Below are 20,634 nucleotides of genomic sequence, written 5' to 3'. Positions count from 1 at the left end.
TAAATAACTTTTTTGAGTATTATTTTCGACTTAGGATCGACAGCAGCAGGTGTTTGATTTCTGCTATATGTATGCTACGTGATAAGAAACAGATAGCTTCAACCAATCAGAACCGCGTATCTAGCTCCTATGATTAGGGTCTAGCGTGATTAAAAATATGCCAATTGAAGTTATAAAAGAATGAAAGACCTATGAAAAGTAAATAAAATTTCGGTGAATGATGTTCCGAGATGTCCATATCTCACAAATGTTTTCAAGAGAGTTTTCGAAAAATGCTAGGAAAGGTGCATTGTTTCTCATACATTTCGACAGTTATAGTGAAAAGAGCTATTTTTCCCTATAAATCCTGGCTGCGAGAGCCAGCTTGAAACGTCATAGTTTTACGTTACTTTAGAATTCTGGCTGGTATCGCCAGCTTGAGACGAAACATCCTAGGCTACGGGAAGCCAGCTTGAAAAAAAAAACTATTTATCTTAAGATGTATCCGTAGCCGACGTTAAGGGAAAGGGAAAGGAAAGAGAAAAAAAATTGGGTCGCCGATATTATTCCTTTCTTACGCTGTAATTATAGACCAGTAAGCACAACACTATTTAACTCCAGACTCTTGCACACTAATGGCATCGTCGATTATGAGGAAGAAGAGGAAAGAAGAAAAAAATCATTCAGGACAACACCATATATCTTGCAACTCTGTTTATTTAACTCTCCTGTAATAACGTATAATATTGAAACTCTCATTAGCATTAATGAACATGGACAGCTAGACTCAGTTGAAAAAAAAAATCGTATGTATTCAGTCTCAAAAGATTCCAAAACTTCTAGCGCCAACACGACTAAAATATGAGTAACAACAATATTTGAACAATATCCTTAATAACAATAGAAGAGATGTTTACATTTTTCAGCTAAATATTAGAACATAATGCTCAGTAGGCTACTTCACAGAGAGGAATTACCAATTTCATTACTGTTTACAAACATCTCACAGCAGAGGGAGTAAGCGTGTGGCTGCGTCGACTAACCTTCCTCTCTAAACGCATAACGTTTCCACTACTTCTACAACCAGCCGGTAAGAGGGCATTCCCTCGACATAACTTGTCATTAACAGCGGCGGTAATAATAACATATTGCAGAAACATTATAGGAAGTACAAGACCAACCAATAATTGGACTCTACCCCTGACATTGTCACATCCAATGTGAGCGTTATTGTATGCCCACCATCTTCGACGTGCCTTACTAAACTAGTAAGCAACATTATAGCTGAAATATAGTATGACATGGAGACAACTCGGAGATTTCATAAAATTTGTTGTGTGGCGACTTAATACTCGGATTGTGATATATATATATATATATATATATATATATATATATATATATATATTAGGCAATACGGAATGCCCGCTACTGGACAGACATGAGCTAGCTATCGCTAATCAATCTTTGCTTTATCAAACAGATACTCGAGAAAACAGACAATACGGAGCGCCCACTACTGGACGAACATGAGCTAGATGGTAGCGAGTGATACGTTATACATTTACACAACTGGGGAAAATGATTTCGTTCAAAGCAAGAGAGAAACGGTGTTGATATCAGACTACCCTGCTGGCGTATGATTCGACTTACTGGATAGAGACTCACTTTCCTTTACCCGGACATGTTACGGACAAGATTTACTTTAGACAATATTATAGACATTGTAGAATAGATGCACACAATATGTAAATACACTGAGGAACCAATGATTAATGAATGTACGTATATTATTGTTCTTTATAAAACGACTTGAGACAGTAGGATAAACACACGGTAATAATAATATAACCTTTAAATATTGTAGACAGACACAACTTGGACGAATGTATGAACGGTGGACAAGTTCTTCACCACTTTTCGGCCGACATTACTTTCTCCACAGGACGGAATAGAGAATAAGATATAGTTACCTGGAACAGTGACCAAAGCTCACCCAACTGATTCCTGCATCACAAGTAGACAACACTGGCCCCCCCGGACCAGTACATCGGGCTCCATTCTGGACGACATCCTAGGGTGGCAACCGGTTCAGAGGACTTCATCGACATCTCACCATGTAACAAGTGCAACCATAACCTCGGCTCAGGTTGAGCAAACGGTGACCCCTCCTTGGTTAATAGCAAGTAAGAACGTTTCACCACTACTTTCACCAGGTAGACAGAAGTTTGCTGCAAAGCTGCTACAACACTCACATTAGCAACAGCGACCGCAGTCCAGGAACATTAAATCCCACAGAAGCAGGCGTGACAGACGACCAATAACAAAGGACGGAGTCCCTTATTAAGGAATCAGATAACAAAGAATCACTACGTCAAGAAGACGAGAAATCACTACTTCAAGAGGACGAAGCCATACGCAATCGAATGCGGTTTTGGAGACAATAGAGAAAGACTATTAAACTTCAGATCTCATCACAGCAGTGATTAGCGGGTGTTGCACCACTTCCAGCATAATTGGAATTTTCTGTAATTCATGGCATTACACTATTTCAGCATACTGTTAGACTATGGCAACTCTTAACGACATTTGTGATAAAAGAACGATCACTCACTGCACTATTCACGATAATTTCATGTCCAAAAGACAGGAGTAAAAACTACGCCTCCCTCTTAACTACCACCATGTTTGGTTACAAAAACAAGGGCGGAAAACAAAGGGGAACGCTCTTCCGCAGCCCGCTCGCTCCTGATTGGTCGCTCCTTACTACGCATCAGAGCGTAGTATCGAAACAACAATTTGAATAATAAAATATGTATATCCAAATAAAAATAAAAATTATATGAGTGAGCATTTATATATGCATGTTCATAATAATCCCTCCGTTTACATGAAACAAAAATTTAAATTATTTCAAACAGTCAACGCTATTCACAGAAAACGCGAAACATAGACATACAAAGAAAAGTATCATATTCTGACTACATACATTAGTCCAATTGTCGACCATCTTGAATCCTTCACGAGAGTCGAGAATTGAGAAAATATCAAGGAAAATAACACTAACTAAGAGCTGATTAAACATTTCCACAAATAATCTCTTTGAGAAAATGTAACGCTCAAAGAGGAACGTTACATCCACCCAGAGGACAGGAAAAAATTTTTTTAAATACCAAATATATATTTTTTAAAATAAAGTTATTTATATGGATAATTCCGAAGCAGTTCATCCCTCCGTTCTTTGGAGCAGTTGAATTTCTTCAGGTTGTGAAAAATTTTTTTCCCACACTTTCCCCAGTGAGGGTATGCAAAATTGCTGAGTTTTTCAGAACCTTTCTGGCTAAGAAAGGGCCCGAGAAACATTTCATATATTTAGCAAATTCTCCTTTAATTGAAGAGGAAAGATGGTGAAGTTTAACCATTACTAGGTCTCCTTCTTCTAACTTAACCTCCTTTCCTGTTCGTTTCAAAGATTTCTTAGTTTTATTAGTAACTTTAGGATACAATGTAATATAACGATCTTGGGTAGGTATCTTCTCTAGAACACCAGGCCAAGGAAAATTCTTTTTAAATGCTTCAATAGCAGAATAAGATAAAAACAGCTCTGCAGCCGTACAATCAATACTACTACATAATGAATAATTAAGAAGTTCCTGACATCGTTTAAGTACAGTACTCCACTTAGAATGATTTCTGCCTCAAATTCCATTTCCATGGATTTTGGCACAGAATAATACGGTCCTACGACAGGTTCTTCGTCAGTTAATTCTATCTTGTACAAAGGCGTTCGTATCCTACGGGGATACTCGCAGAAAATATTACGAGATCGGAGTAACAAATTATATAAACGTTGCTTAACGTTGGTATCTAAATCTTCTCGAGATGAGATGTAGTCCTGAATTTCAGTTTCCGAAAGGTTAGATTCAGGAACTATATGCACATCTGACACAGAAAGAACAGCTGAATTTTCTACTGGAGGAGAAACCTCTAAGGTATTAACATCAGAGCACGAAAGTTCAGAGGCGAGTGATTCCTGCTTATCGGATGGCCATTCAGTCCTCCCGATCTCAACCTTGTTTGAAGTCAAAGCTACCATAAGAATACTAGGTTGATCAGTCGAAATCACGACAAGACTACCAGCATTATCACGCAGTCTGATTTCTTTTCTCTCCCTGTCAATAACAGCTTTAAATTTGTCTAAAAATGGACAACCCAAAATAAGATCTGTTCGAAGATATTTTATTACAAACAACGAAATATCAAATAAATGACCCTGAATATTTAAACTAAATATCTGGACACCTTGAACTGAAAATTTTTCTGTACCAGCAAAGGTACCCAATGACAAACCAGTATATGGTCGCAATTTAGCAGATGAGAATTTTAGTTTCAACTGTTTCCAAATATTCCAGTCCAAAAGGCATAGATCTGACCCACAGTCAATAGTACAGGTTAATTGGATTCCTCCAATGTTCCCTTTGACAACAGGGAAAGAAGAAAAATAATAGTCAGGCTTTTCTTTTTCTTCATCCTCCTCGACCACAAAGTTTACGTTAAATGACATAGCATTATTGCTCTCGTTATTGTTTACATCTCCAGATAATGACTCGACCAAGACATTATAAGTTTTGACATTAGTTTCAGAATCATTATGTACGGGGACTGGAGAGATACAGCAGTCGTTTCCCCCCCGTGTTCGGAAAAGACTGCAACCTTAGTTTTCCGAAGTAGATGAAGGTTGATCTTCCCTCGGATTGGAAGATGCCTCATCTCGTCTCCTATCATTATTTTGATATCTTCCATTACGTCCTCGATTTCTTCCACGATAACGGTTTCTACCATTTCCTCGATATCGATTATTATACTGATAATTGTTACTATTATTGTTATTGTTATTATTATTTCTACTTTCAGTCTGAGCATAGCTTAAAAATTCAGTTTGACAGCTACTGTCAACATGTTCTGAATTACGATTAATAATTTTAGCTTGCTTAGTGAATACTTTCTTTGTCGGAGGCCTAACTTCATGTATAGAAGTATCCTCAATTCCAGATAATAACGCTACTTTACTCATTAATTCATCAACACTATTATATTGCTGAACGGACAGCAAACGCATATCTCTAGGCGGTAAACAATTCAAAATTAATTCCACAAGTTCCGAAGTACTCGGGGTTTCACATATATTATAGTAACTTTCAACTACAAACCAAACATAGTCTAATAATAAAGCGAATTTTGTCTTATCATAGCGCAAAGATTGCAAAGACTTCTTCTGTGCACGCTCTATCTGAGGTGAACAATACTGATTCTTAAAAAGACGCACAAAGTCTTGATAAGTTTTGATATCAGGAGCTACTGAGCTATACCAAGCAAACGCGGCTCGCACCATACAACATTCTACGACCCGTAATTTGTCTCCACCAGTAAGTGAATACATACTCAAACATTTCTCAAGATCCCTCAAAAACTTCCTTGGGACTCCAGGTTTGATATCCTCAGAATACGAAGGAAAAGATTGTAAATCTTTCTGCTTAATCGCAAAAGGCAATGAATTTGGTGTTATACCACTGAAGGTGGCAACACTGTTTCGCGATACCGGATTATTCGGTACAATAGTAGTGTGGAAAACACTGTGATCATAACTAGTCTTTAAATAGCTAGTATTAAACACTGGTGGGCTATTCCCAACATGAGAAGTGATTCCTCTCGACATTGACCATGTGACAGTGTCAGTAGTACGAGTACTATTACTTACATTATTACTGTAATAAACAGAAGAATTAACATTTGGAAAAATATTTAAAGCACTGGCAACCACTTTAGTTTCAATAGGACTAGCCGGAAACTCATATTTAAATCCGGTTCTGATTGCACAAACACAGGTTTACTTGCATAACTAGTAACAAACACATTGCGTTCAGCAGACGTACTAACAATAGTATTGACAGGCAAATTATCCCTTGACTCAGAAAACGACACAGGAGGGTCAACACTAATACAAGGACGTTTACAGGGGACACCTTCTTTACTCAGGCTCCCGCACTCAACTGACGTAAATTTCGGTTTCTGCAATTTATCCACTTTATTAGTTAAAGTTAACACTTCAGCAAAAAGTTTAGATTGACTAGTATTACACCCCTCTAATTCAATTTTTACTTCATCATTTTCATTTTCAAGTTTTTTTAATTTTATCAAAACAACCTTTAATGCTTTATGATGAGATTCAGCCTCATTCTCAATAGAATCAACACGAGATTCCACGGAGTCAACACACGACTTAGCAGACTCAATACATAACTTATTATTTTCAATACATGACTTATTACTGTCAACTTCTACCTTAATGTTATCTAACTGCACTTGCAAATCTTTTTGATTAACAGTTAAAGAACTACAAAGATTTTCTACACTACCTATTCTTTCATCAATTTTGTTGTGCTCGTGGGTTTTCTCGGGGTTCTCCCGTTTCCTCCCACTTTCTTCATTCCACCATTTCACTCATTTCTCATAATCACCGTCTCCTTTAGCCTAACCGGCATAACCGTGGGACGTAAAACTTAAAGATTTCATTTCATTTTCATCAATTTTGTTAATTGTAGTGGAAAGGTTATGTACATTTTCAACAATACACTCCTGAATTCTAGCATTGTTAGCTTCAGCTTTTTCATTGATTTCTGCTATCTTACCATTAATATTAGCATTACTTTCTTCTATCTTGTTCAATACAAGAGCAAACATTTCAGCAAGTTCACTCACCTGCTCTGTCCCTTTTCCGCTACTTTGCGGGGACTTAGGAGAAGAAAAATGTTTGGGAGGTGATTCATTCTCACGCTCCGACACTTCAGGAGAAGTATGTGCGTCACATTTAGGAGAAACCCAAACAAAAGAATCTGAGCTTACAGCCTCAAAAACACTAGAAGTATCTTTTAACTTAACACAAACAAAATGTGACCATTCGTGACACCTGTCACAAGATATAGCACGTTTCTTATCAGAATCAATTTGTTCCACGGCAGCAAGAGGCTCGCTACAACAAACGCAAATAATATCATCTCCATTAGGAGGAAGATTCCTCGACTCAGCCGACATCCTACTTACTTACTTGTAACTCTAATAAATATAAACATATGTGAGCTCCATCCAGCATATCTCATCAACACCAACGCGACAGTCCGTATCACTCGTTTCTTCCCGCATAACACGACAACCAAATAGTGTAACATTTTAGACAATAAAATAATCCTACAGCTGGGTTGCCACCTTGAAAAGAGCTATTTTTCCCTTAAAGTCCGGCTGCGAGAGCCAGCTTGAAACGTCATAGTTTTACGTTACTTTAGAATTCTGGCTGGTATCGCCAGCTTAAGACGAAACATCCTAGGCTACGGGAAGCCAGCTTGAAAAAAAAAAACTATTTATCTTAAGATGTATCCGTAGCCGACGTTAAGGGAAAGGGAAAGGAAAGAGAAAAAAAAATTGGGTCGCCGATATTATTCCTTTCTTACGCTGTAATTATAGACCAGTAAGCACAACGCTATTTAACTCCAGACTCTTGCAAACTAATGGCATCGTCGATTATGAGGAAGAAGAGGAAAGAAGAAAAAAATCATTCAGGACAACACCATATATCTTGCAACTCTGTTTATTTAACTCTCCTGTAATAACGTATAATATTGAAACTCTCATTAGCATTAATGAACATGGACAGCTAGACTCAGTTGAAAAAAAAATCGTATGTATTCAGTCTCAAAAGATTCTAAAAGTTCTAGCGCCAACACGACTAAAATATGAGTAACAACAATATTTGAACAATATCCTTAATAACAATAGAAGAGTTGTTTACATTTTTCAGCTAAATATTAGAACATAATGCTCAGTAGGCTACTTCACAGAGAGGAATTACCAATTTCATTACTGTTTACAAACATCTCACAGCAGAGGGAGTAAGCGTGTGGCTGCGTCGACTAACCTTCCTCTCTAAACGCATAACGTTTCCACTACTTCTACAACCAGCCGGTAAGAGGGCATTCCCTCGACATAACTTGTCATTAACAGCGGCTGTAATAATAACATATTGCAGAAACATTATAGGAAGTACAAGACCAACCAATAATTGGACTCTACCCCTGACATTGTCACATCCAATGTGCGCGTTATTGTATGCCCACCATCTTCGACGTGCCTTACTAAACTAGTAAGCAACATTATAGCTGAAATATAGCATGACATGGAGACAACTCGGAGATTTCATAAAATTTGTTGTGTGGCGACTTAATACTCGGATTGTGATATATATATATATATATATTAGGCAATACGGAATGCCCGCTACTGGACAGACATGAGCTAGCTATCGCTAATCAATCTTTGCTTTATCAAACAGATACTCGAGAAAACAGACAATACGGAGCGCCCACTACTGGACGAACATGAGCTAGATGGTAGCGAGTGATACGTTATACATTTACACAACTAGGCAAAATGATTTCGTTCAAAGCAAGAGAGAAACGGTGTTGATATCAGACTACCCCGCTGGCGTATGATTCGACTTACTGGATAGAGACTCACTTTCGTTTACCCGGACATGTTACGGACAAGATTTACTTTAGACAATATTATAGACATTGTAGAATTGATGCACACAATATGTAAATACACTGAGGAACCAATGATTAATGAATGTACGTATATTATTGTGTTTTATAAAACGACTTGAGACAGTAGGATAAACACACGGTAATAATAATATAACCTTTAAATATTATAGACAGACACAACTCGGACGAATGTATGAACGGTGGACAAGTTCTTCACCACTTTTCGGCCGACATTACTTTCTCCACAGGACGGAATAGAGAATAAGATATAGTTACCTGGAACAGTGACCAAAGCTCACCCAACTGATCCCTGCTTCACAAGTAGACAACACTGCCCCCCCCCGGACCAGTACATCGGGCTCCATTCTGGACGACATCCTAGGGTGGCAACCGGTTCAGAGGACTTCTTCGACATCTCACCATGTAACAAGTGCAACCATAACCTTGGCTCAGGTTGAGCAAACGGTGACCCCTCCTTGGTTAATAGCAAGTAAGCACGTTTCACCACTACTTTCACCAGGTAGACAGAAGTTTGCTGCAAAGCTGCTACAACACTCACATTAACAACAGCGACCGCAGTCCAGGAACATTAAATCCCACAGAAGCAGGCGTGACAGACGACCAATAACAAAGGACGGAGTCCCTTATTAGGAAATCAGATAACAAAGAATCACTACGTCAAGAAGACGAGAAATCACTACTTCAAGAGGACGAAGCCATACGCAATCGAATGCGGTTTTGGAGACAATAGAGAAAGACTATTAAACTTCAGATCTCATCACAGCAGTGATTAGCGGGTGTTGCACCACTTCCAGCATAATTGGAATTTCCTGTAATTCATGGCATTACACTATTTCAGCATACTGTTAGACTATGGCAACTCTTAACGACATTTGTGATAAAAGAACGATCACTCACTGCACTATTCACGATAATTTCATGTCCAAAAGACAGGAGTAAAAACTACGCCTCCCTCTTAACTACCACCATGTTTGGTTACAAAAACAAGGGCGGAAAACAAAGGGGAACGCTCTTCCGCAGCCCGCTCGCTCCTGATTGGTCGCTCCTTACTACGCATCGGAGCGTAGTATCGAAACAACAATTTGAATAATAAAATATATATATCCAAATAAAAATAAAAATTGTATGAGTGAGCATTTATATATGCATGTTCATAATAATCCCTCCGTTTACATGAAACACAAAAATTTAAATTATTTCAAACAGTCAACGCTATTCACAGAAAACCGCTCAACGCGAAACATAGACATACAAAGAAAAGTAGCATATTCTGACTACATACATTAGTCCAATTGCCGACCATCTTGAATCCTTCACGAGAGTCGAGAATTGAGAAAATATAAAGGAAAATAACACTAACTAAGAGCTGATTAAACATTTCCACAAATAATCTCTTTGAGAAAATGTAACGCTCAAGGAGGAACGTTACAATAGTTGGACGAATAAAGAATTTTTATTAAGTTTCGATTAGCAGTGAACTTTGAAATAACGTAATTATTAATAATAAAACTGACACGACAATTCTCAAGAAGCAAAAATATTGATAGAACATTATATTTGATACATCATTCAATAAACGGTCTGGGTTTCTGTTTTTTTAAAAATGTTATTTGTGTCCACACTAGCTTGATTTCTCAATGCATATGTATCCTCGTCGCCATAAGTGCCTTTACATCGCAATGACGGGTATGTGACCGCGCAGTACTCCAAGGAAGGGATGGTTGTATAAGAATTTTTGATTAATTTTGAAGAGTTTTTATTTTGACTAGGGAATTAACATAGGTATAGGGAGTAAAGACACAGATTTGAAGCATCAGTGCACGAAAAGATTCGTATTCTCAGTTTTTCTATTTATTGTTTTATATGTTAAGTTAAACACCACAATATATATCACTGATATCGCAGATCGAATTATTTTGTAAAATCGTGTCTGTAACTTATTGTCAAAACATTCATCTCAAGACATGATGTAGAGAAAAGAGAAAGAGATAAGACATCTGTAATATATGTATAATTACTCAATAAGTAATTATAAGTAAATTAGACTCAATAAGTAATTGTAGAAATTAGTTAAAGGACACATAAGAGAGCGAAAAGGAGGTCTAGAAGTCTGAACTTTTTAGAAACGTCCTAGATAGGTGAAAATGTAGTTAAAAATTGCAAAAGGTATCATGTAATTTATCTTTCTTTTCTTATATCCTAGTATACTTTTTTCTTTCACATCCAAACATCTCTATTCAGAATTACGAGATGTTTCTGAAGAGAGGTGAAGAGAGAAACATTTCCATCTCAAGAATTATATCAGAAAAAAATCTTTTGACTTAGGCTAGATTCGAACTCGTAACCCTTGAATCCATAAGTATGCGCTCTACCGATTGAGCTAACAATTGCTGTTGCAAAAGCCTGATTTCTACAACTACCGGTTGCTGAATGGTGTGTATTAACGAAATTGGCCGAGATAATTGCTTCATATAGCTATTGCAATAATAATAATAATAATAATAATAATAATAATAATAATAATAATAATAATAATAATAATAATAATAATAATAATAATAAAGATGATGAACAGAATTTAAAAAGTCGCATTGTTAAAAGTTTGGTGTGCGAAGTTAGTCCTAATATGAGATTTTATTAATTATATATAATAAATGTAAGCGTGGTTTATTCGTGCGTGCTACTCAAACTGCGCAACTCATAAGGGTTGTACGCGTATGGTACAGTAGCCGTGCGTCCTCCAACCGTGAAGAAAGATTCGGTTTGAACCTATGCGTGTCCTAAGAGGAAGGAGGAGATTCAAAGAAAGAGAAGTGGTTTAGAAATTATGGAAAAATAGAATATCTCACGAGGTGAGGTGATATAGAGTTCAGCGTGTCTTTCAGCTGTGACTCTATACAAGATGTGCATCTACGACTTAACGTGGAACCCGAACCACACGACTCCTGCCGGGAATCGAAACCCGTATCATATCTAGCTCTATCATGAGAGACACACAAGGGCGCCCATATTGTGGTTTTCAAAGGGGGCAAGTATAAGCGACATTTCAAATATAGTTCCAAATTTTGGGGTAAATATTCAAACAATTTTTGGGTTTTCGATCTTGCAAAGTATAATTTCCTCTAGGGGGGCAATCGCCCCCCTTTTCCTCCCTTAATGGGCGCCCCTGGAGACACAGGGACATGCAAAAATAATCGAAAATAAACGATATTAATGTTAAATCCATAGCTTTTGAGTACATGAATTATGAAGCCTTCTATATCGTTCACATCAAAGTTTAGCATTATCGGCATGGAGGTTTAATAGGAGGGGTGAAAATTTAATAATTCTTAATTGAAAGATATGAGTGTCTATTCAATAGTTTTCGGGGTTGCTGAAATTAATAATTACACTCCAGATACCATTAAAGCCCAAAGCTTTACTCTTTCGTTAGCAGGAAGGTTATTCATTTACTTAACTCAGGAGACCTTAAAGTTAAGGATATGAAACTCGATGCATATATTTCTAATTCAAAATTATTAGATACGTATTGTAGCTTAGACTTCTAAGGAGGGGAAGGGCCAATTTATGCAATGCTTTCCTTCACATTCGAATAAAATACTGTTCCATTATATTGCGAAAACTCATTTCGAGTAGTGTCATTGCTAATAGTTTTCCGTATTTGTTTAGACCCCTACTCATTTATAACAGAATCTCACTTTTCCTGTAACACCTAAGCAAGCACTTAGTATAGTAAATGCCATTAAAATCTATATTCATAGGACAGTGGTGCAAATGCAGTTGAGCTCTTCGGCAATCTTTAGCATGGAAAGAGAAAAAAGCCACCACATTGATATTGGAAAGGTAGCTAATGAATTCCTCCCCGAAAAAGGTCACCCGCACATTTATTTTACAGATGGTGGTTTATAGCTATACGTAAGTTTGTTGAAATTGCTCCATAGTTGTGGGGGCGAGACACTGAAGTCATCCGTAATAAGGGGGCAAGTGGCATGTAAAAGTACTCAATATGAACAATATTAATATCGAAATCGTTATGGTATTAGTTTTCGTGGTCGCAGATGAATAGTGACGCTGTAGATGTTGCTTAAGATCAAGTTAAGCCTTGGTTGGCATGGAGGTCAGAGTGGGAGGGTGACAGGCAAATAAATAAATAAATAAATAAAATAAAATCGAAAACATCCTTTATTTGTGTCGAATATATATTTTTCGGGATCTCTGACATAAACGGTAATATTCCAGATGTGGTATATGACCAAGGTTGGCCCCATTCGCATGCGGTTTCAGAGGAGAGAACCGGTGAAGATTTCAGAACGGTTCCTTTGACTTAAGTTTCAATACACTTAGAGTGAGGAGTGGTAATACACAAATACTGGTGTCACATCCGGACCTATCAGAGGTATGATTTCTGGGGAACTGTCGTTGCTCCAGGGAGGCATTACCCCATGATCAGTCCTTAAAATTCTTTCTGCTTTACAGGAGCGTAGGCAGGAATTTATTTCAGTGATCGAAAGCATTTTTAGGGTTAAATTGTTCAGATGGTAATGTATACGTATACTAAATTCGTTTGAAATCCCTCCAGGAGCCCATGTTGCATCGTACGTTCAACTGTACTTTTTTCTGAATCAAAACTTTCTTTCTCTCTCTCTCTCTCTCTCTCTCTCTATATATATATATATATATATATATATATATATATATATATATATGTAACAGGATCGGTTGTAGACATTTTGTAAGTGTAAATAAACAATATTTAGTCGACCCCGCCTAAATGATAATAAAAGAATAGAATGCTGTAATGGACAAAAATTCTTCAGATAATTGTTACAATTACAAATTTCTTCAATATATAATAATTCAGTCTTCCTGTGAGTATTAAAGGAAAATGGCGAAATTAAACCTAATTAACTGTGGATGAATCATGACCAAAGTTCCAGTTTTAATAATTTATATGTTTTTTTTTATTAAATAAGCACAGGAAACAACTAAAATGTATACCTAAGATGTATTTTGACAAATACAGTTGAAACATAAAAGTCGAAATAGAATAAAACTAATGAGCTTTAAGTTTAACATTATCACAGGTTTGATTTTGACAAAGAGATATGCTCTTACACTTCATTAAAAACATATTTAAATAGTGTTTTCCAGTGATACAAATATGGTAGTTAGCTTAATTTCTCGTTTTCTTTGTTACTGTAAAGTTCGTGTTATAAAGACACTTTTCTGGCTTTCAATTTGGCAAAATCTCTTATTATTGCATCAATATCAATTTCATTCAGAATGTAATTTTCAATGGCCATCAAAGCTAGTCCATTTAATCGTTCTTGAGATATACTTGATTTCAAATAACTCTTTATTAATTTTAGTTAAACTTAGTTCAATACACAACAAATGACAAAAGTGTGTGTCTTAATTGATATTTAATTTGTCCTCGATCCAGTGGCAGCACTTTAAAATCAGGTTCCTTCGCAAAAATTCTTTTCAGGGCCCTTTAAGCCTATAGAACAATTCAATTCTTTCATGTTTCTTTCTAACATAAACGTACGAAATCAGGCAGTAACACAATGTAAACACAAGGAAAGATGCACCCAAGATTTTTCTTTCGGGTTCGAAGATTTTTCGGAATAGCCTACAAATGCAAATAATTTTGTGTATCTGCCCCTGAAATTGTGCTAATTGAAGGATCCATACTCTCAGACTACCTGTGCAGTGTTTCGTCCACACATATTTTTAGAGGGCCACTTTCCCCCGGGAGGAGATCAAAATAATACGTCTGTAATATAATAATAAATAAAAGAATAGCAGCAGTGGCCCTCTGAATACTAAGTGTACCCCCCCGGAAGACTTTTTGTGAAAGGAACACTGCACCTATTAGGGATGCCCACGAGACAAGATGTGTAGCTGTCTCGTCTCGAAAATGTGTTGTAAAAGTGATGTCTCGAGTCGAAAAATGTATATTTCTCTATTTGAAGAACCGTGTCTCGACTCGAATTTTGTCTGGAAAATCCTGTCTCGATTCGTCTCGTGCGCATCCCTAGCACCTATGTCGGTGCATCCCTGAACACAAGTAACTAATAATCAAAACTCTACTTTGCATTAGAATTATTACTAATTTAAAATATCGCTCCATCTAAATTTAATGACAGAGAATGGATTAATAATTATTGTTATACTGTTATAATAAAACAAGCATCTGTATATGCTGCTGTGATTGAAAGTGAGAGTACTGAAAAAAATACTTGTCATCCAAATGACCTTTCATCGCTTTCGATTATATCCTTTCAAATTATATACTTATATGCCGCGTGAAAACTAATTGTATTCAAACATATTTTGAAATACACGAAATTTAATTCAGACCCGTAACAGAAATGACCGTATCGTCCCATTTTAATTCAACAATTAAATTACTGCAATCAGGTAAAATAACCTTACAGTTTCAAAAGAATGTCGACCTGCAAATGCTTCGTTAACAGTGACTTGTATTGACAACTCCCCACCTCAACATTTGTATGATTTTGTCCAGAACGCGAAAGAAACCTTTTAGAGCCTTCGGTTACCTCTTATCTTCTTTCATGTTTTGTAGCTTTCTTTTCCGATAAATTGCTCACTTGGTTTTGCTCATTATTATTACATGAAAAACAAAGTACTATTAAAAAGTGAAAGCACACATCATTATAAATTTAAAAAATAAAACAAAAACGAAATGACTTAGGATAGAAATGAAAATCTTGACGAACGACAAATGAACTAATAGATATTAAACAAAGTGAGCATTAAGCAGTGGACAGCGATTTGAGCCATTAGGAACTTAAGTTAAAATTTCCCTCAGAAATGATTTTTAAAAAATCCATTTGTACCGCCCGTCTTTTCTTAGTATTCGCTCCACTCCCTGGGCGAATGGACAAGAAAAGCCTACTTGCTTGCATGGGGGCCCGAAGAATTTTTTAGAGGGGTCATCTTCCTGGTTGGTATATTACGTTTGGTATTTTTATTTGTATTACGAAAATCTTAAGAAATTATACATATATATTATACTTGTCGTAAGCCAGGTGGGGCCCGGCACCCTCGTCCCCTTTTGGGCGCCCATGCTTGCTTCAACTTTGATAATGTGAATTTCATTTACGGTGATCTTTCTCAACCCTTAACTGAGGTCATTGAACCAAAGTACTATGCGAAGACACTGTTTAAGACAAGATGGAGGAGCACCCTTGGAGACATTTCTTTCTACTGTGATAATGCCACCCAATCCATAAACAATACTTGCGGTTGAATTCCTTTCGTTTGTTGATCCATTCGGATTTTAAAGACATATTTGGCAATGATATTGTCTAGCAAGGTGTCGGAAGGATTGTTGAGGAAGGAATGAAGAGTCTGTTATATTTGTATTTTGTGCATATGGTGGGATTGTGGAAAGAATACCACTGTCTTTAGCTCTACGGTCATAGTGCTTAATACAACATATATTGGAAAGCTAAATTTACCTTCATTTTATCTCATATTCGTAAAATATCCCTTTTCCCTCTTTAAAAAGGTCTATCCTGTGCCGTGGAAATTTTCCTCAAACTAGCATCACTTGTGCGTGTGGTATTGGCATCAGTTGATGTACGAGTCCATTTCATTTGTAAAGGGTGTTTTACTGCCAACCACGCAAAGATTCGACTTTATTGTCCTTTTGATGTATTTTATCTGTATCTCAGTCTGTACAATATTTATTTGAAGCTATATGAGGAAAATTTTTCATCATAACATTTTTTAAAATAAATATTTACATTTAAAACAAAATTCATTTTTCTAATTTGGCTCCCTGTTCACCTGGCGCCTCCTGCGAACGCGCAGTTCGCAGGCTTCAAGATCCGGCCCTGCAGTAACAATGAGATTCTGTATTAGCGCCCGACTATCGTTGTTGTGAAAGCATTCATCATGATATGACGTAGGGAAATGAATTACATTAGGGTTCTAAGATCTAATATCAAAGTTGAAACATCGCAAGTAAAACAAAAACATGTAATAGCAAATAGTTTTGAAAATAATTTCAGTTTAAACTAGCTGCGACTACATTTAATTCAAAATTGAACTTCTGGAGTGCAACATATGAGCGTAGCTAAAACAAAAAATCAATAAGAACAGTCGGGATTTGAACCTAAGCCACACAAGTAGGAGTTCCTTACACTAACCATTCATCTACTATATTTTGTTTACTAAAAATATTTTCCATGCTGCAAAATGCCATTTCACGCTCAAACATTAACAACATAAGAACAAAGATTTCAAGAAAATTTGCCAAAGTTTATGTATTAAAAGTATCCTGGTATTCGCCCAGTGGTACTGCAAAATCACTAGTCAGGATGCCTCGTATCGAAATTTGAACCGGGAGACTCTCAATTACGAAGCGTCAACACTAACCAGTAACCTTCGTTCGCTCAGTAAATGTCTTCAAATTACTTTTCTGTAATTATTTTTCAAAAATGTTTATTATTTTCATGAAGCAAAGAGTGCATCTTCTACTTGGGTTGAAAAATGAAATGAAATCTTTGAGTTTTACGTCCCACGGTTAGGCTAAAGGAGACGGTGATGATGAGTAATGAATGAAATGGTGGAATGAAGAAAGTGGGAGGAAACGGTAGAACCCCGAGAAAACCCACGCACACGGTGTTTGTCCACCACAAAGTTCACATGGCGGGGGCTAGGATCAAACCCGGGACCCCAAGCACCAGAGGTGAACGCTCTACCACTGAGCCACCGCGGCCCTACTACTTGGGTTGAGAACTATATCTATTATACTTCTAACAGTCAACTAATAGTTGATGTTCATTATTTCTATCGATTTTCTACGTCTATTAAGTTTAAGACAACCATTAAGAATATAAACTGATCATCCGACATTCAGTCAATAATTGTCAGCTGCAGTCTTTTCGAAAAGAACGGCTCAAGGAAAAGAATCCTATGTCTTTTACGTTGTTATTCTCCAACTTTCGCTTACTGTTCCTTGAAGAGAGATAGCAGAAATTGGAGAACTCAAGAACATTAAGTGGGGCGCATATATTATTAACCATTCTAGTAAGCACCCTTATAAAATCGAAATTTTACTTGGCTGCAATGGTTTTGTGTTAACAAATGGAACAAAATAATAACTTTTCGTAACTTGTAAATATTGTATAATATATGAGCATAGAAGTTCCGTTTTGAAGCAGCTTGTTTCGGGACGGGGTGTTATAATTTAGTGCTGCAGTCACTATTTGATTACTGTACTTTCACACTTGTTTTACTACAATTTTCATTCTATTAATTATGGTAAAGTTCGAGATGTAGATATAGAAAAAGATGGAGAATATCAGCTGGAAAAAGAAAATAGAAATAAAGAAGTTCTGAGGAGAGTGAATAAAGAAAGAATATGGACGTTGGTAGGAAATTGAAAAGAAATTGGTTAGGAGACTGTCTAAGGATGAATTGCCTTACAAGAGATACTTTGGAAGGATTAATTTGCGGAAGGAGAAAGAGTGGGAGGAGATGATGTCAGCTTCTGGACGATATGATGACTGAAAATGCAGAAGCTTGAGGAAAATCTAAGGTTGAGAATAGAAATGAATGATGAAGAATTTGTTTCCTGTAAGGGACTGTCAATGTGGCAGAACACTAATGGTGATAAGGTTATAGCCATGCACATAGTAAAGTGCGTAGGATTTGTTGTCTTTATCAGGATACATAGTAACACCCCTTCTTTGAGTAAAAGAATTAGGATTGTTTACCCTTTATATTGGTCTTTCACGAAATATACATATGAATGCAGTTTTGTTGAACGTATATATAGAAGATTTGAAATGGTGAATTGCTTAAAACATTCTTTGTAGTAGTAGTAGTAAAAGAAGAAGAAGAAGAAAATTAAGAACAATTCCGTAATTGCTAAGAAACAATAAAGTTTGTTTTTTATCAGTCATATTTTAGATCCATATTACGAATGCGCCTTACGCATTCATCAATTGTTTGCTAAAAAAGCTACGTTTCCAGACAGTACGAATGAAAGTTGATACGGCTTACGTCAACTTGTAGTAATGTTTGGTAGTTTACCATTCTATTGCGAGTGGATTGAAGAAAGTCGTGTCAACACTAGAATCGAGAGAAATTGAATATTTTCCATGTTATTATACATCGAAAGTATCAATATTGCAAATGATAAAAGTTTCCTTCAATTTCTCAGCTAAAATCGAATTCAGAACCACTGGCTTGTTAAACCAACACATAACGCACTTCTCGACGACATAGCTCTTAATTAATGAACAAAATTCTCGATGTGAAGTGTATTTAGCAAATTGCACACTTTTGTGATTCCAATGTCGTAATAACGACGAAAACTCTTGTTTCGGTCATAATACAATACTAAAATGTCTTGTAGAAACAATTGTCAAGAGAATTCAAATCTACATTACCATAAGTAAATTATTTAAAAATGAGTGGTAGCAGTAGTTTTGATGGATGTTGTTGCAGTATTTAGGTAATAGGTAATGTAAGTATAAGGTTCTGCTTGAACAACGAGCTTATATGTCATTTAAAAATATATCTTCGGGTATTCCTTTATAATTATATTCTTTCATGAGGCATTAGTATACATTGCAGAATATAGAGTTTAATATTTTATTCAGTGTACTAGATCGTACGAAAATCAAAATTTCCAACCGTCGCTACACTGAAACGTGATTTTTATACATATTTTCTGTTTATTGACTTATCTTGCATGGAAGTGTTATTTTTCTGAAATGTAGGAAAAGAAAAATTATAATGTAAACGATTTGAAACTCAAGCCATTAGCATTTACAATCCAAGGAAAGCCAAAATAATTTTGAAATAAATAACAATTGTATTAATTACGTCAATCATGAAAAATATGTTTTAACAAGAGTATGTTTTAAGTTGCCACTTTTTCATTTAAATGCAAACGGAGTAAAAGTTTAAGTTCATATTAATAACTTTTAAAATTGAGAGTATATTTACAAATATAAAACTTTAGTTTTTGAAATTAACTTTTACAAAAACGTCGAGACGTTTTAAGTAAGCGATTTTTGGAAGAACACTGCAATAAACAATAAATAAGCAATAAACACCAATTTCAGAACCAAAACAATAAATTTGAAATTTTATGTGCTATAAATATTACACTTTTAATTATTTCATCATATCTTTATGTGTTAAAAGTAAATTATAAACGTCTCAAACCGAGTTCCGAAACCGGTTCTTTAAATTTCGAGATCTGAGTCAAGAGATCTTTAAGTTCTAAATTTTTTTTCGAAGATTGATTGCCCCACCAAGCTTGGCTACCCTCGGCAGAAGTATTTCCTGCAGCTAGTGTCTATATAAAGAAAGAAGGAAACAAATAATTCCCTCTGCACAGATCTATGGGAATAGTGCTGGACAAATAAAGGCTAAAGTTTTTGGACTTATTCTCTGAAAACGTTTCTAGGTTTTTCTGAACAGAAGTGTATCGCACTAACGGCGCCCCTGTATATATAATGTATGACAACAAATACGCTCCCAGTATAATAATAGTTATGGTGATTCAATATAACATGATTAATGCAGAAAATTTGCTTATAGTACTACTTGGCAGAAGTTACTTTGCCAATTTAACCGAATGAGTACAAAATGCCTTTTAACCCAGAAGTTAAAACAAACTAAAGAGAAAGTGGAGATATATCTTATTGAAATATTATCAAGAACATTCATCCATATTCATGTTTGTTTATGTTTTATTTCATATTTGTTTATTCTTCTTTAAGAATTTACAGTTCTAGCTTACTTAGAGTATAGCAAAGGATATGAAAGATATACATTTTTAATATTTGTCATAAAAACATGTATGTTGTTATCTGTTGATGCATTTGGTTTTATTTTTCGATTGCGTTTTCTAAATACACTGGAAACCAAGAATATAACATCAGAAAATATGTTTTATTTGCTTTGATGTGTAAATGTCACATAATATTTAAAGATTTTTTAAAACAATGGAAATTATGATGGGTACGGGACTCCAATCATTTCG

At 35.9% G+C, this 20,634-nt stretch overlaps 1 protein-coding gene across 1 annotated transcript in view; it reads right to left on the bottom strand.

The window, feature by feature from the left end:
- Positions 1 to 20,634, bottom strand: part of LOC145673429 (sodium channel protein Nach-like) — a 429,808-nt gene that overhangs the window by 2,515 nt on the left and 406,659 nt on the right. The window lies entirely within an intron of this gene.

Source organism: Thermobia domestica, chromosome 16 (genome assembly GCF_964235325.1).
Source record: "Thermobia domestica chromosome 16, izTheDome1.hap1.1, whole genome shotgun sequence".
Classification (NCBI taxonomy): Eukaryota; Metazoa; Arthropoda; class Insecta; order Zygentoma; family Lepismatidae; genus Thermobia; species Thermobia domestica.
This window is presented reverse-complemented; position numbering and strand designations above follow the sequence as displayed.